Source organism: Somniosus microcephalus, unplaced genomic scaffold (genome assembly GCF_052327205.1).
Source record: "Somniosus microcephalus isolate GS21.2 unplaced genomic scaffold, FLI_Smic_1.0 scaffold63, whole genome shotgun sequence".
Lineage (NCBI taxonomy): Eukaryota > Metazoa > Chordata > Chondrichthyes > Squaliformes > Somniosidae > Somniosus > Somniosus microcephalus.
This window is the reverse complement of record NW_028225250.1, coordinates 645070-657975: the sequence shown is the minus strand read 5'-3', so window position 1 is coordinate 657975 and position 12906 is coordinate 645070. Positions and strand designations below refer to the sequence as shown.

General features: G+C 52.9%; 1 non-coding gene across 1 annotated transcript; it reads left to right on the top strand.

Moving 5' to 3' along the window:
• Nucleotides 1-1649: 1649 nt before the first annotated feature.
• trnay-gua (transfer RNA tyrosine (anticodon GUA)) lies at nucleotides 1650-1741 on the top strand. The gene is given in 2 exon segments: nucleotides 1650-1686; nucleotides 1706-1741. It is a non-coding gene; the product is annotated as a tRNA-Tyr (tRNA).
• The last annotated feature ends 11165 nt before the right edge of the window (nucleotides 1742-12906 follow it).

The following is a 12906-nucleotide window of genomic DNA, read 5'->3' as shown; positions in this document are numbered from 1 at the left end:
AGAGAAGCCCAAAAAACGACTTTGCCTGCACTGACGCCTTCTCCGAAGATTCAACTCAGGATCTTCGCATTAGGAGACTGACGTGCTGCCTGCTGCGCTGAGAAGGCACTTGCCATGCAAGCGGCCAGGCAGCGCTGCCATGTAGGGCATCTTGCAAGGTGTTTACATTTATAACGCGCTGTTTGCAAAAAACTCCGAGCCAGATAGGAGTCAAACCTACAATCTTCTGATTTGTAGTCAGACGTGTTATCCAGGCTGTGGAGAGTAGCTGGCAGCTCACAGTCCCACCAACGCTGCGGCACGAGCAGGTACCGATGACGCGCACGTGACTCCGCCAGGCCAGAAGCGTCAAAATGCGCACGGGAAACTATCGGCAAACAAAAGCACCTTTGCCGCTTCCTTTCAATAGCTCAGCTGGTAGAGCGGAGGACTGTAGTGGAATACAAAGCAAAGTCATCCTTAAGTCGCTGGTTCAATTCTGGCTCGAAGGAGCTCGCGTGCTTTTGCAGTAAGCGGGTGGTAAGCAGCATTTCGCTCAAAGCTCCTCTCTTCACTTTATAGTGCATCATGTTGCCACGAAGGCACAAGACACCTCTTTTTCTTGTCTCGAACTTTAATGCTCTCTGCGTCCACCAGCACACAGCTGTTTTGCTTGACATTTGTGTCTGCTCACCAGCAGGGAGTGCCATTGAGCAGCAACACTTTGAAACACTCAGCACTCACTTTCAGGCAAAAGAAGTCGTCTATCAGTCAGACAGCGCTCTCGGCTGCTCCCTCACGCTCGGGACGGCCGCCACTTTCCGCTCACCTCGCTTCCCTGCCGCAGTCTCGGGATCTTCTCGGCTTCTTTCATCGTTGCTGTGGCTTCACGTCCTACTGCTGCTCGGCAACGCCGATTGGAGCAAAGTATTTAATGAAGTCAAGGAGTGGGCCGATCCTCAAGCAGGATTTCTCTGCCGGTCGCGGAGCAGCGTGGCGGCGAGTGCGAAGAGGCTACTGAGGAGCAAACTAAAGCACCATGCACAAAGCGACCGGGGAATTAGCTCAAATGGTAGGGCGCTCGCTTAGCATGTGAGAGGTAGCGGGATCGATGCCCGCATATTCCACTTTCCTTTTGGCTTAGAGCAATTATTCAGAACGAAATGGGCTCTCGCGTCACTGAACCCCTGTCAGACGGGAAAAACGGACAGCAAATCTTTTTCTGCCATGTCGTCAGCAAGATTTCTTGCTTTTCACATCCAGCAAAGGTGAGAGAAGCCCAAAAAACGACTTTGCCAGCACTGACGCCTTCTCCGAAGATTCAACTCAGGATCTTCGCATTAGGAGACTGACGTGCTGCCTGCTGCGCTGAGAAGGCACTTGCCATGCAAGCGGCCAGGCAGCGCTGCCATGTAGGGCATCTTGCAAGGTGTTTACATTTATAACGCGCTGTTTGCAAAAAACTCCGAGCCAGATAGGAGTCAAACCTACAATCTTCTGATTTGTAGTCAGACGCGTTATCCAGGCTGTGGAGAGTAGCTGGCAGCTCACAGTCCCACCAACGCTGCGGCACGAGCAGGTACCGATGACGCGCACGTGACTCCGCCAGGCCAGAAGCGTCAAAATGCGCACGGCAAACTATCGGCAAACAAAAGCACCTTTGCCGCTTCCCTTCGATAGCTCAGCTGGTAGAGCGGAGGACTGTAATGGATTACAAAGCAAAGTCATCCTTAGGTCGCTGGTTCAATTCCGGCTCGAAGGAGCTCGCGTGCTTTTGCAGTAAGCGGGTGGTAAGCAGCATTTCGCTCAAAGCTTCTCTCTTCACTTTATAGTGCATCATGTTGCCACGAAGGCACAAGACACCTCTTTTTCTTGTCTCGAACTTTAATGCTCTCTGCGTCCACCAGCACACAGCTGTTTTGCTTGAGCATTTGTGTCTGCTCACCAGCAGGGAGTGCCATTGAGCAGCAACACTTTGAAACACTCAGCACTCACTTTCAGGCAAAAGAAGTCGTCTATCAGTCAGACAGCGCTCTCGGCTGCTCCCTCACGCTCGGGACGGCCGCCACTTTCCGCTCACCTCGCTTCCCTGCCGCAGTCTCGGGATCTTCTCGGCTTCTTTCATCGTTGCTGTGGCTTCACGTCCTACTGCTGCTCGGCAACGCCGATTGGAGCAAAGTATTTAATGAAGTCAAGGAGTGGGCCGATCCTCAAGCAGGATTTCTCTGCCGGTCGCGGAGCAGCGTGGCGGCGAGTGCGAAGAGGCTACTGAGGAGCAAACTAAAGCACCATGCACAAAGCGACCGGGGAATTAGCTCAAATGGTAGAGCGCTCGCTTAGCATGTGAGAGGTAGCGGGATCGATGCCCGCATTCTCCACTTTCCTTTTGGCTTAGAGCAATTATTCAGAACGGAATGGGCTCTCGCGTCACTGAACCCCTGTCAGACGGGAAAAACGGACAGCAAATCTTTTTCTGCCATGTCGTCAGCAAGATTTCTTGCTTTTCACATCCAGCAAAGGTGAGAGAAGCCCAAAAAACGACTTTGCCAGCACTGACGCCTTCTCCGAAGATTCAACTCAGGATCTTCGCATTAGGAGACTGACGTGCTGCCTGCTGCGCTGAGAAGGCACTTGCCATGCAAGCGGCCAGGCAGCGCTGCCATGTGGGGCATCTTGCAAGGTGTTTACATATATAACGCGCTGTTTGCAAAAAACTCCGAGCCAGATAGGAGTCAAACCTACAATCTTCTGATTTGTAGTCAGACGCGTTATCCAGGCTGTGGAGAGTAGCTGGCAGCTCACAGTCCCACCAACGCTGCGGCACGAGCAGGTACCGATGACGCGCACGTGACTCCGCCAGGCCAGAAGCGTCAAAATGCGCACGGCAAACTATCGGCAAACAAAAGCACCTTTGCCGCTTCCCTTCGATAGCTCAGCTGGTAGAGCGGAGGACTGTAGTGGAATACAAAGCAAAGTCATCCTTAGGTCGCTGGTTCAATTCCGGCTCGAAGGAGCTCGCGTGCTTTTGCAGTAAGCGGGTGGTAAGCAGCATTTCGCTCAAAGCTCCTCTCTTCACTTTATAGTGCATCATGTTGCCACGAAGGCACAAGACACCTCTTTTTCTTGTCTCGAACTTTAATGCTCTCTGCGTCCACCAGCACACAGCTGTTTTGCTTGAGCATTTGTGTCTGCTCACCAGCAGGGAGTGCCATTGAGCAGCAACACTTTGAAACACTCAGCACTCACTTTCAGGCAAAAGAAGTCGTCTATCAGTCAGACAGCGCTCTCGGCTGCTCCCTCACGCTCGGGACGGCCGCCACTTTCCGCTCACCTCGCTTCCCTGCCGCAGTCTCGGGATCTTCTCGGCTTCTTTCATCGCTGCTGTGGCTTCACGTCCTACTGCTGCTCGGCAGCGCCGATTGGAGCAAAGTATTTAATGAAGTCAAGGAGTGGGCCGATCCTCAAGCAGGATTTCTCTGCCGGTCGCGGAGCAGCGTGGCGGCGAGTGCGAAGAGGCTACTGAGGAGCAAACTAAAGCACCATGCACAAAGCGACCGGGGAATTAGCTCAAATGGTAGAGCACTCGCTTAGCATGTGAGAGGTAGCGGGATCGATGCCCGCATTCTCCACTTTCCTTTTGGCTTAGAGCAATTATTCAGAACGAAATGGGCTCTCGCGTCACTGAACCCCTGTCAGACGGGAAAAACGGACAGCAAATCTTTTTCTGCCATGTCGTCAGCAAGATTTCTTGCTTTTCACATCCAGCAAAGGTGAGAGAAGCCCAAAAAACGACTTTGCCAGCACTGACGCCTTCTCCGAAGATTCAACTCAGGATCTTCGCATTAGGAGACTGACGTGCTGCCTGCTGCGCTGAGAAGGCACTTGCCATGCAAGCGGCCAGGCAGCGCTGACATATGGGGCATCTTGCAAGGTGTTTACATTTATAACGCGCTGTTTGCAAAAAACTCCGAGCCAGATAGGTGTCAAACCTACAATCTTCTGATTTGTAGTCAGACGCGTTATCCAGGCTGTGGAGAGTAGCTGGCAGCTCACAGTCCCACCAACGCTGCGGCACGAGCAGGTACCGATGACGCGCACGTGACTCCGCCAGGCCAGAAGCGTCAAAATGAGCACGGCAAACTATCGGCAAACAAAAGCACCTTTGCCGCTTCCCTTCGATAGCTCAGCTGGTAGAGCGGAGGACTGTAGTGGAATACAAAGCAAAGTCATCCTTAGGTCGCTGGTTCAATTCCGGCTCGAAGGAGCTCGCGTGCTTTTGCAGTAAGCGGGTGGTAAGCAGCATTTCGCTCAAAGCTCCTCTCTTCACTTTATAGTGCATCATGTTGCCACGAAGGCACAAGACACCTCTTTTTCTTGTCTCGAACTTTAATGCTCTCTGCGTCCACCAGCACACAGCTGTTTTGCTTGAGCATTTGTGTCTGCTCACCAGCAGGGAGTGCCATTGAGCAGCAACACTTTGAAACACTCAGCACTCACTTTCAGGCAAAAGAAGTCGTCTATCAGTCAGACAGCGCTCTCGGCTGCTCCCTCACGCTCGGGACGGCCGCCACTTTCCGCTCACCTCGCTTCCCTGCCGCAGTCTCGGGATCTTCTCGGCTTCTTTCATCGCTGCTGTGGCTTCACGTCCTACTGCTGCTCGGCAGCGCCGATTGGAGCAAAGTATTTAATGAAGTCAAGGAGTGGGCCGATCCTCAAGCAGGATTTCTCTGCCGGTCGCGGAGCAGCGTGGCGGCGAGTGCGAAGAGGCTACTGAGGAGCAAACTAAAGCACCATGCACAAAGCGACCGGGGAATTAGCTCAAATGGTAGAGCACTCGCTTAGCATGTGAGAGGTAGCGGGATCGATGCCCGCATTCTCCACTTTCCTTTTGGCTTAGAGCAATTATTCAGAACGAAATGGGCTCTCGCGTCACTGAACCCCTGTCAGACGGGAAAAACGGACAGCAAATCTTTTTCTGCCATGTCGTCAGCAAGATTTCTTGCTTTTCACATCCAGCAAAGGTGAGAGAAGCCCAAAAAACGACTTTGCCAGCACTGACGCCTTCTCCGAAGATTCAACTCAGGATCTTCGCATTAGGAGACTGACGTGCTGCCTGCTGCGCTGAGAAGGCACTTGCCATGCAAGCGGCCAGGCAGCGCTGACATATGGGGCATCTTGCAAGGTGTTTACATTTATAACGCGCTGTTTGCAAAAAACTCCGAGCCAGATAGGTGTCAAACCTACAATCTTCTGATTTGTAGTCAGACGCGTTATCCAGGCTGTGGAGAGTAGCTGGCAGCTCACAGTCCCACCAACGCTGCGGCACGAGCAGGTACCGATGACGCGCACGTGACTCCGCCAGGCCAGAAGCATCAAAATGCGCACGGCAAACTATCGGCATACAAAAGCACCTTTGCCGCTTCCCTTCGATAGCTCAGCTGGTAGAGCGGAGGACTGTAGTGGAATACAAAGCAAAGTCATCCTTAGGTCGTTGGTTCAATTCCGGCTCGAAGGAGCTCGCGTGCTTTTGCAGTAAGCGGGTGGTAAGCAGCATTTCGCTCAAAGCTCCTCTCTTCACTTTATAGTGCATCATGTTGCCACGAAGGCACAAGACACCTCTTTTTCTTGTCTCGAACTTTAATGCTCTCTGCGTCCATCAGCACACAGCTGATTTGCTTGAGCATTTGTGTCTGCTCACCAGCAGGGAGTGCCATTGAGCAGCAACACTTTGAAACACTCAGCACTCACTTTCAGGCAAAAGAAGTCGTCTATCAGTCAGACAGCGCTCTCGGCTGCTCCCTCACGCTCGGGACGGCCGCCACTTTCCGCTCACCTCGCTTCCCTGCCGCAGTCTCGGGGTCTTCTCGGCTTCTTTCATCATTGCTGTGGCTTCACGTCCTACTGCTGCTCGGCAACGCCGATTGGAGCAAAGTATTTAATGAAGTCAAGGAGTGGGCCAATCCTCAAGCAGGATTTCTCTGCCGGTCGCGGAGCTGCGTGGCGGCGAGTGCGAAGAGGCTACTGAGGAGCAAACTAAAGCACCATGCACAAAGCGACCGGGGAATTAGCTCAAATGGTAGAGCGCTCGCTTAGCATGTGAGAGGTAGCGGGATCGATGCCCGCATTCTCCACTTTCCTTTTGGCTTAGAGCAATTATTCAGAACGAAATGGGCTCTCGCGTCACTGAACCCCTGTCAGACGGGAAAAACGGACAGCAAATCTTTTTCTGCCATGTCGTCAGCAAGATTTCTTGCTTTTCACATCCAGCAAAGGTGAGAGAAGCCCAAAAAACGACTTTGCCAGCACTGACGCCTTCTCCGAAGATTCAACTCAGGATCTTCGCATTAGGAGACTGACGTGCTGCCTGCTGCGCTGAGAAGGCACTTGCCATGCAAGCGGCCAGGCAGCGCTGCCATGTGGGGCATCTTGCAATGTGTTTACATTTATAACGCGCTGTTTGCAAAAAACTCCGAGCCAGATAGGAGTCAAACCTACAATCTTCTGATTTGTAGTCAGACGCGTTATCCAGGCTGTGGAGAGTAGCTGGCAGCTCACAGTCCCACCAACGCTGCGGCATGAGCAGGTACCGATGACGCGCACGTGACTCCGCCAGGCCAGAAGCATCAAAATGCGCACGGCAAACTATCGGCAAACAAAAGCACCTTTGCCGCTTCCCTTCGATAGCTCAGCTGGTAGAGCGGAGGACTGTAGTGGAATACAAAGCAAAGTCATCCTTAGGTCGTTGGTTCAATTCCGGCTCGAAGGAGCTCGCGTGCTTTTGCAGTAAGCGGGTGGTAAGCAGCATTTCGCTCAAAGCTCCTCTCTTCACTTTATAGTGCATCATGTTGCCACGAAGGCACAAGACACCTCTTTTTCTTGTCTCGAACTTTAATGCTCTCTGCGTCCACCAGCACACAGCTGATTTGCTTGAGCATTTGTGTCTGCTCACCAGCAGGGAGTGCCATTGAGCAGCAACACTTTGAAACACTCAGCACTCACTTTCAGGCAAAAGAAGTCGTCTATCAGTCAGACAGCGCTCTCGGCTGCTCCCTCACGCTCGGGACGGCCGCCACTTTCCGCTCACCTCGCTTCCCTGCCGCAGTCTCAGGGTCTTCTCGGCTTCTTTCATCGTTGCTGTGGCTTCACGTCCTACTGCTGCTCGGCAACGCCGATTGGAGCAAAGTATTTAATGAAGTCAAGGAGTGGGCCAATCCTCAAGCAGGATTTCTCTGCCGGTCGCGGAGCTGCGTGGCGGCGAGTGCGAAGAGGCTACTGAGGAGCAAACTAAAGCACCATGCACAAAGCGACCGGGGAATTAGCTCAAATGGTAGAGCGCTCGCTTAGCATGTGAGAGGTAGCGGGATCGATGCCCGCATTCTCCACTTTCCTTTTGGCTTAGAGCAATTATTCAGAACGAAATGGGCTCTCGCGTCACTGAACCCCTGTCAGACGGGAAAAACGGACAGCAAATCTTTTTCTGCCATGTCGTCAGCAAGATTTCTTGCTTTTCACATCCAGCAAAGGTGAGAGAAGCCCAAAAAACGACTTTGCCAGCACTGACGCCTTCTCCGAAGATTCAACTCAGGATCTTCGCATTAGGAGACTGACGTGCTGCCTGCTGCGCTGAGAAGGCACTTGCCATGCAAGCGGCCAGGCAGCGCTGCCATGTGGGGCATCTTGCAAGGTGTTTACATTTATAACGCGCTGTTTGCAAAAAACTCCGAGCCAGATAGGAGTCAAACCTACAATCTTCTGATTTGTAGTCAGACGCGTTATCCAGGCTGTGGAGAGTAGCTGGCAGATCACAGTCCCACCAACGCTGCGGCACGAGCAGGTACCGATGACGCGCACGTGACTCCGCCAGGCCAGAAGCGTCAAAATGCGCACGGCAAACTATCGGCAAACAAAAGCACCTTTGCCGCTTCCCTTCGATAGCTCAGCTGGTAGAGCGGAGGACTGTAGTGGAATACAAAGCAAAGTCATCCTTAGGTCGCTGGTTCAATTCCGGCTCGAAGGAGCTCGCGTGCTTTTGCAGTAAGCGGGTGGTAAGCAGCATTTCGCTCAAAGCTCCTCTCTTCACTTTATAGTGCATCATGTTGCCACGAAGGCACAAGACACCTCTTTTTCTTGTCTCGAACTTTAATGCTCTCTGCGTCCACCAGCACACAGCTGTTTTGCTTGAGCATTTGTGTCTGCTCACCAGCAGGGAGTGCCATTGAGCAGCAACACTTTGAAACACTCAGCACTCACTTTCAGGCAAAAGAAGTCGTCTATCAGTCAGACAGCGCTCTCGGCTGCTCCCTCACGCTCGGGACGGCCGCCACTTTCCGCTCACCTCGCTTCCCTGCCGCAGTCTCGGGATCTTCTCAGCTTCTTTCATCGCTGCTGTGGCTTCACGTCCTACTGCTGCTCGGCAACGCCGATTGGAGCAAAGTATTTAATGAAGTCAAGGAGTGGGCCAATCCTCAAGCAGGATTTCTCTGCCGGTCGCGGAGCAGCGTGGCGGCGAGTGCGAAGAGGCTACTGAGGAGCAAACTAAAGCACCATGCACAAAGCGACCGGGGAATTAGCTCAAATGGTAGAGCGCTCGCTTAGCATGTGAGAGGTAGAGGGATCGATGCCCGCATTCTCCACTTTCCTTTTGGCTTAGAGCAATTATTCAGAACGAAATGGGCTCTCGCGTCACTGAACCCCTGTCAGACGGGAAAAACGGACAGCAAATCTTTTTCTGCCATGTCGTCAGCAAGATTTCTTGCTTTTCACATCCAGCAAAGGTGAGAGAAGCCCAAAAAACGACTTTGCCAGCACTGACGCCTTCTCCGAAGATTCAACTCAGGATCTTCGCATTAGGAGACTGACGTGCTGCCTGCTGCGCTGAGAAGGCACTTGCCATGCAAGCGGCCAGGCAGCGCTGCCATGTGGGGCATCTTGCAAGGTGTTTACATTTATAACGCGCTGTTTGCAAAAAACTCCGAGCCAGATAGGAGTCAAACCTACAATCTTCTGATTTGTAGTCAGACGCGTTATCCAGGCTGTGGAGAGTAGCTGGCAGCTCACAGTCCCACCAACGCTGCGGCACGAGCAGGTACCGATGACGCGCACGTGACTCCGCCAGGCCAGAAGCGTCAAAATGCGCACGGCAAACTATCGGCAAACAAAAGCACCTTTGCCGCTTCCCTTCGATAGCTCAGCTGGTAGAGCGGAGGACTGTAGTGGAATACAAAGCAAAGTCATCCTTAGGTCGCTGGTTCAATTCCGGATCGAAGGAGCTCGCGTGCTTTTGCAGTAAGCGGGTGGTAAGCAGCATTTCGCTCAAAGCTCCTCTCTTCACTTTATAGTGCATCATGTTGCCACGAAGGCACAAGACACCTCTTTTTCTTGTCTCGAACTTTAATGCTCTCTGCGTCCACCAGCACACAGCTGTTTTGCTTGAGCATTTGTGTCTGCTCACCAGCAGGGAGTGCCATTGAGCAGCAACACTTTGAAACACTCAGCACTCACTTTCAGGCAAAAGAAGTCGTCTATCAGTCAGACAGCGCTCTCGGCTGCTCCCTCACGCTCGGGACGGCCGCCACTTTCCGCTCACCTCGCTTCCCTGCCGCAGTCTCGGGGTCTTCTCGGCTTCTTTCATCGTTGCTGTGGCTTCACGTCCTACTGCTGCTCGGCAACGCCGATTGGAGCAAGGTATTTAATGAAGTCAAGGAGTGGGCCGATCCTCAAGCAGGATTTCTCTGCCGGTCGCGGAGCAGCGTGGCGGCGAGTGCGAAGAGGCTACTGAGGAGCAAACTAAAGCACCATGCACAAAGCGACCGGGGAATTAGCTCAAATGGTAGAGCGCTCGCTTAGCATGTGAGAGGTAGCGGGATCGATGCCCGCATTCTCCACTTTCCTTTTGGCTTAGAGCAATTATTCAGAACGAAATGGGCTCTCGCGTCACTGAACCCCTGTCAGACGGGAAAAACGGAGAGCAAATCTTTTTCTGCCATGTCGTCAGCAAGATTTCTTGCTTTTCACATCCAGCAAAGGTGAGAGAAGCCCAAAAAACGACTTTGCCAGCACTGACGCCTTCTCCGAAGATTCAACTCAGGATCTTCGCATTAGGAGACTGACGTGCTGCCTGCTGCGCTGAGAAGGCACTTGCCATGCAAGCGGCCAGGCAGCGCTGCCATGTAGGGCATCTTGCAAGGTGTTTACATTTATAACGCGCTGTTTGCAAAAAACTCCGAGCCAGATAGGAGTCAAACCTACAATCTTCTGATTTGTAGTCAGACGCGTTATCCAGGCTGTGGAGAGTAGCTGGCAGCTCACAGTCCCACCAACGCTGCGGCACGAGCAGGTACCGATGACGCGCACGTGACTCCGCCAGGCCAGAAGCGTCAAAATGCGCACGGCAAACTATCGGCAAACAAAAGCACCTTTGCCGCTTCCCTTCGATAGCTCAGCTGGTAGAGCGGAGAACTGTAGTGGAATGCAAAGCAAAGTCATCCTTAGGTCGCTGGTTCAATTCCGGCTCGAAGGAGCTCGCGTGCTTTTGCAGTAAGCGGGTGGTAAGCAGCATTTCGCTCAAAGCTCCTCTCTTCACTTTATAGTGCATCATGTTGCCACGAAGGCACAAGACACCTCTTTTTCTTGTCTCGAACTTTAATGCTCTCTGCGTCCACCAGCACACAGCTGTTTTGCTTGAGCATTTGTGTCTGCTCACCAGCAGGGAGTGCCATTGAGCAGCAACACTTTGAAACACTCAGCACTCACTTTCAGGCAAAAGAAGTCGTCTATCAGTCAGACAGCGCTCTCGGCTGCTCCCTCACGCTCGGGACGGCCGCCACTTTCCGCTCACCTCGCTTCCCTGCCGCAGTCTCGGGGTCTTCTCGGCTTCTTTCATCGTTGCTGTGGCTTCACGTCCTACTGCTGCTCGGCAACGCCGATTGGAGCAAAGTATTTAATGAAGTCAAGGAGTGGGCCGATCCTCAAGCAGGATTTCTCTGCCGGTCGCGGAGCAGCGTGGCGGCGAGTGCGAAGAGGCTACTGAGGAGCAAACTAAAGCACCATGCACAAAGCGACCGGGGAATTAGCTCAAATGGTAGAGCGCTCGCTTAGCATGTGAGAGGTAGTGGGATCGATGCCCGCATTCTCCACTTTCCTTTTGGCTTAGAGCAATTATTCAGAACGAAATGGGCTCTCGCGTCACTGAACCCCTGTCAGACGGGAAAAACGGAGAGCAAATCTTTTTCTGCCATGTCGTCAGCAAGATTTCTTGCTTTTCACATCCAGCAAAGGTGAGAGAAGCCCAAAAAACGACTTTGCCAGCACTGACGCCTTCTCCGAAGATTCAACTCAGGATCTTCGCATTAGGAGACTGACGTGCTGCCTGCTGCGCTGAGAAGGCACTTGCCATGCAAGCGGCCAGGCAGCGCTGCCATGTAGGGCATCTTGCAAGGTGTTTACATTTATAACGCGCTGTTTGCAAAAAACTCCGAGCCAGATAGGAGTCAAACCTACAATCTTCTGATTTGTAGTCAGACGCGTTATCCAGGCTGTGGAGAGTAGCTGGCAGCTCACAGTCCCACCAACGCTGCGGCACGAGCAGGTACCGATGACGCGCACGTGACTCCGCCAGGCCAGAAGCGTCAAAATGCGCACGGCAAACTATCGGCAAACAAAAGCACCTTTGCCGCTTCCCTTCGATAGCTCAGCTGGTAGAGCGGAGGACTGTAGTGGAATGCAAAGCAAAGTCATCCTTAGGTCGCTGGTTCAATTCCGGCTCGAAGGAGCTCGCGTGCTTTTGCAGTAAGCGGGTGGTAAGCAGCATTTCGCTCAAAGCTCCTCTCTTCACTTTATAGTGCATCATGTTGCCACGAAGGCACAAGACACCTCTTTTTCTTGTCTCGAACTTTAATGCTCTCTGCGTCCACCAGCACACAGCTGTTTTGCTTGAGCATTTGTGTCTGCTCACCAGCAGGGAGTGCCATTGAGCAGCAACACTGAAACACTCAGCACTCACTTTCAGGCAAAAGAAGTCGTCTATCAGTCAGACAGCGCTCTCGGCTGCTCCCTCACGCTCGGGACGGCCGCCACTTTCCGCTCACCTCGCTTCCCTGCCGCAGTCTCGGGATCTTCTCGGCTTCTTTCATCGCTGCTGTGGCTTCACGTCCTACTGCTGCTCGGCAACGCCGATTGGAGCAAAGTATTTAATGAAGTCAAGGAGTGGGCCAATCCTCAAGCAGGATTTCTCTGCCAGTCGCGGAGCAGCGTGGCGGCGAGTGCGAAGAGGCTACTGAGGAGCAAACTAAAGCACCATGCACAAAGCGACCGGGGAATTAGCTCAAATGGTAGAGCGCTCGCTTAGCATGTGAGAGGTAGCGGGATCGATGCCCGCATTCTCCACTTTCCTTTTGGCTTAGAGCAATTATTCAGAACGAAATGGGCTCTCGCGTCACTGAACCCCTGTCAGACGGGAAAAACGGACAGCAAATCTTTTTCTGCCATGTCGTCAGCAAGATTTCTTGCTTTTCACATCCAGCAAAGGTGAGAGAAGCCCAAAAAACGACTTTGCCAGCACTGACGCCTTCTCCGAAGATTCAACTCAGGATCTTCGCATTAGGAGACTGACGTGCTGCCTGCTGCGCTGAGAAGGCACTTGCCATGCAAGCGGCCAGGCAGCGCTGCCATGTGGGGCATCTTGCAAGGTGTTTACATTTATAACGCGCTGTTTGCAAAAAACTCCGAGCCAGATAGGAGTCAAACCTACAATCTTCTGATTTGTAGTCAGACGCGTTATCCAGGCTGTGGAGAGTAGCTGGCAGCTCACAGTCCCACCAACGCTGCGGCACGAGCAGGTACCGATGACGCGCACGTGACTCCGCCAGGCCAGAAGCGTCAAAATGCGCACGGCAAACTATCGGCAAACAAAAGCACCTTTGCCGCTTC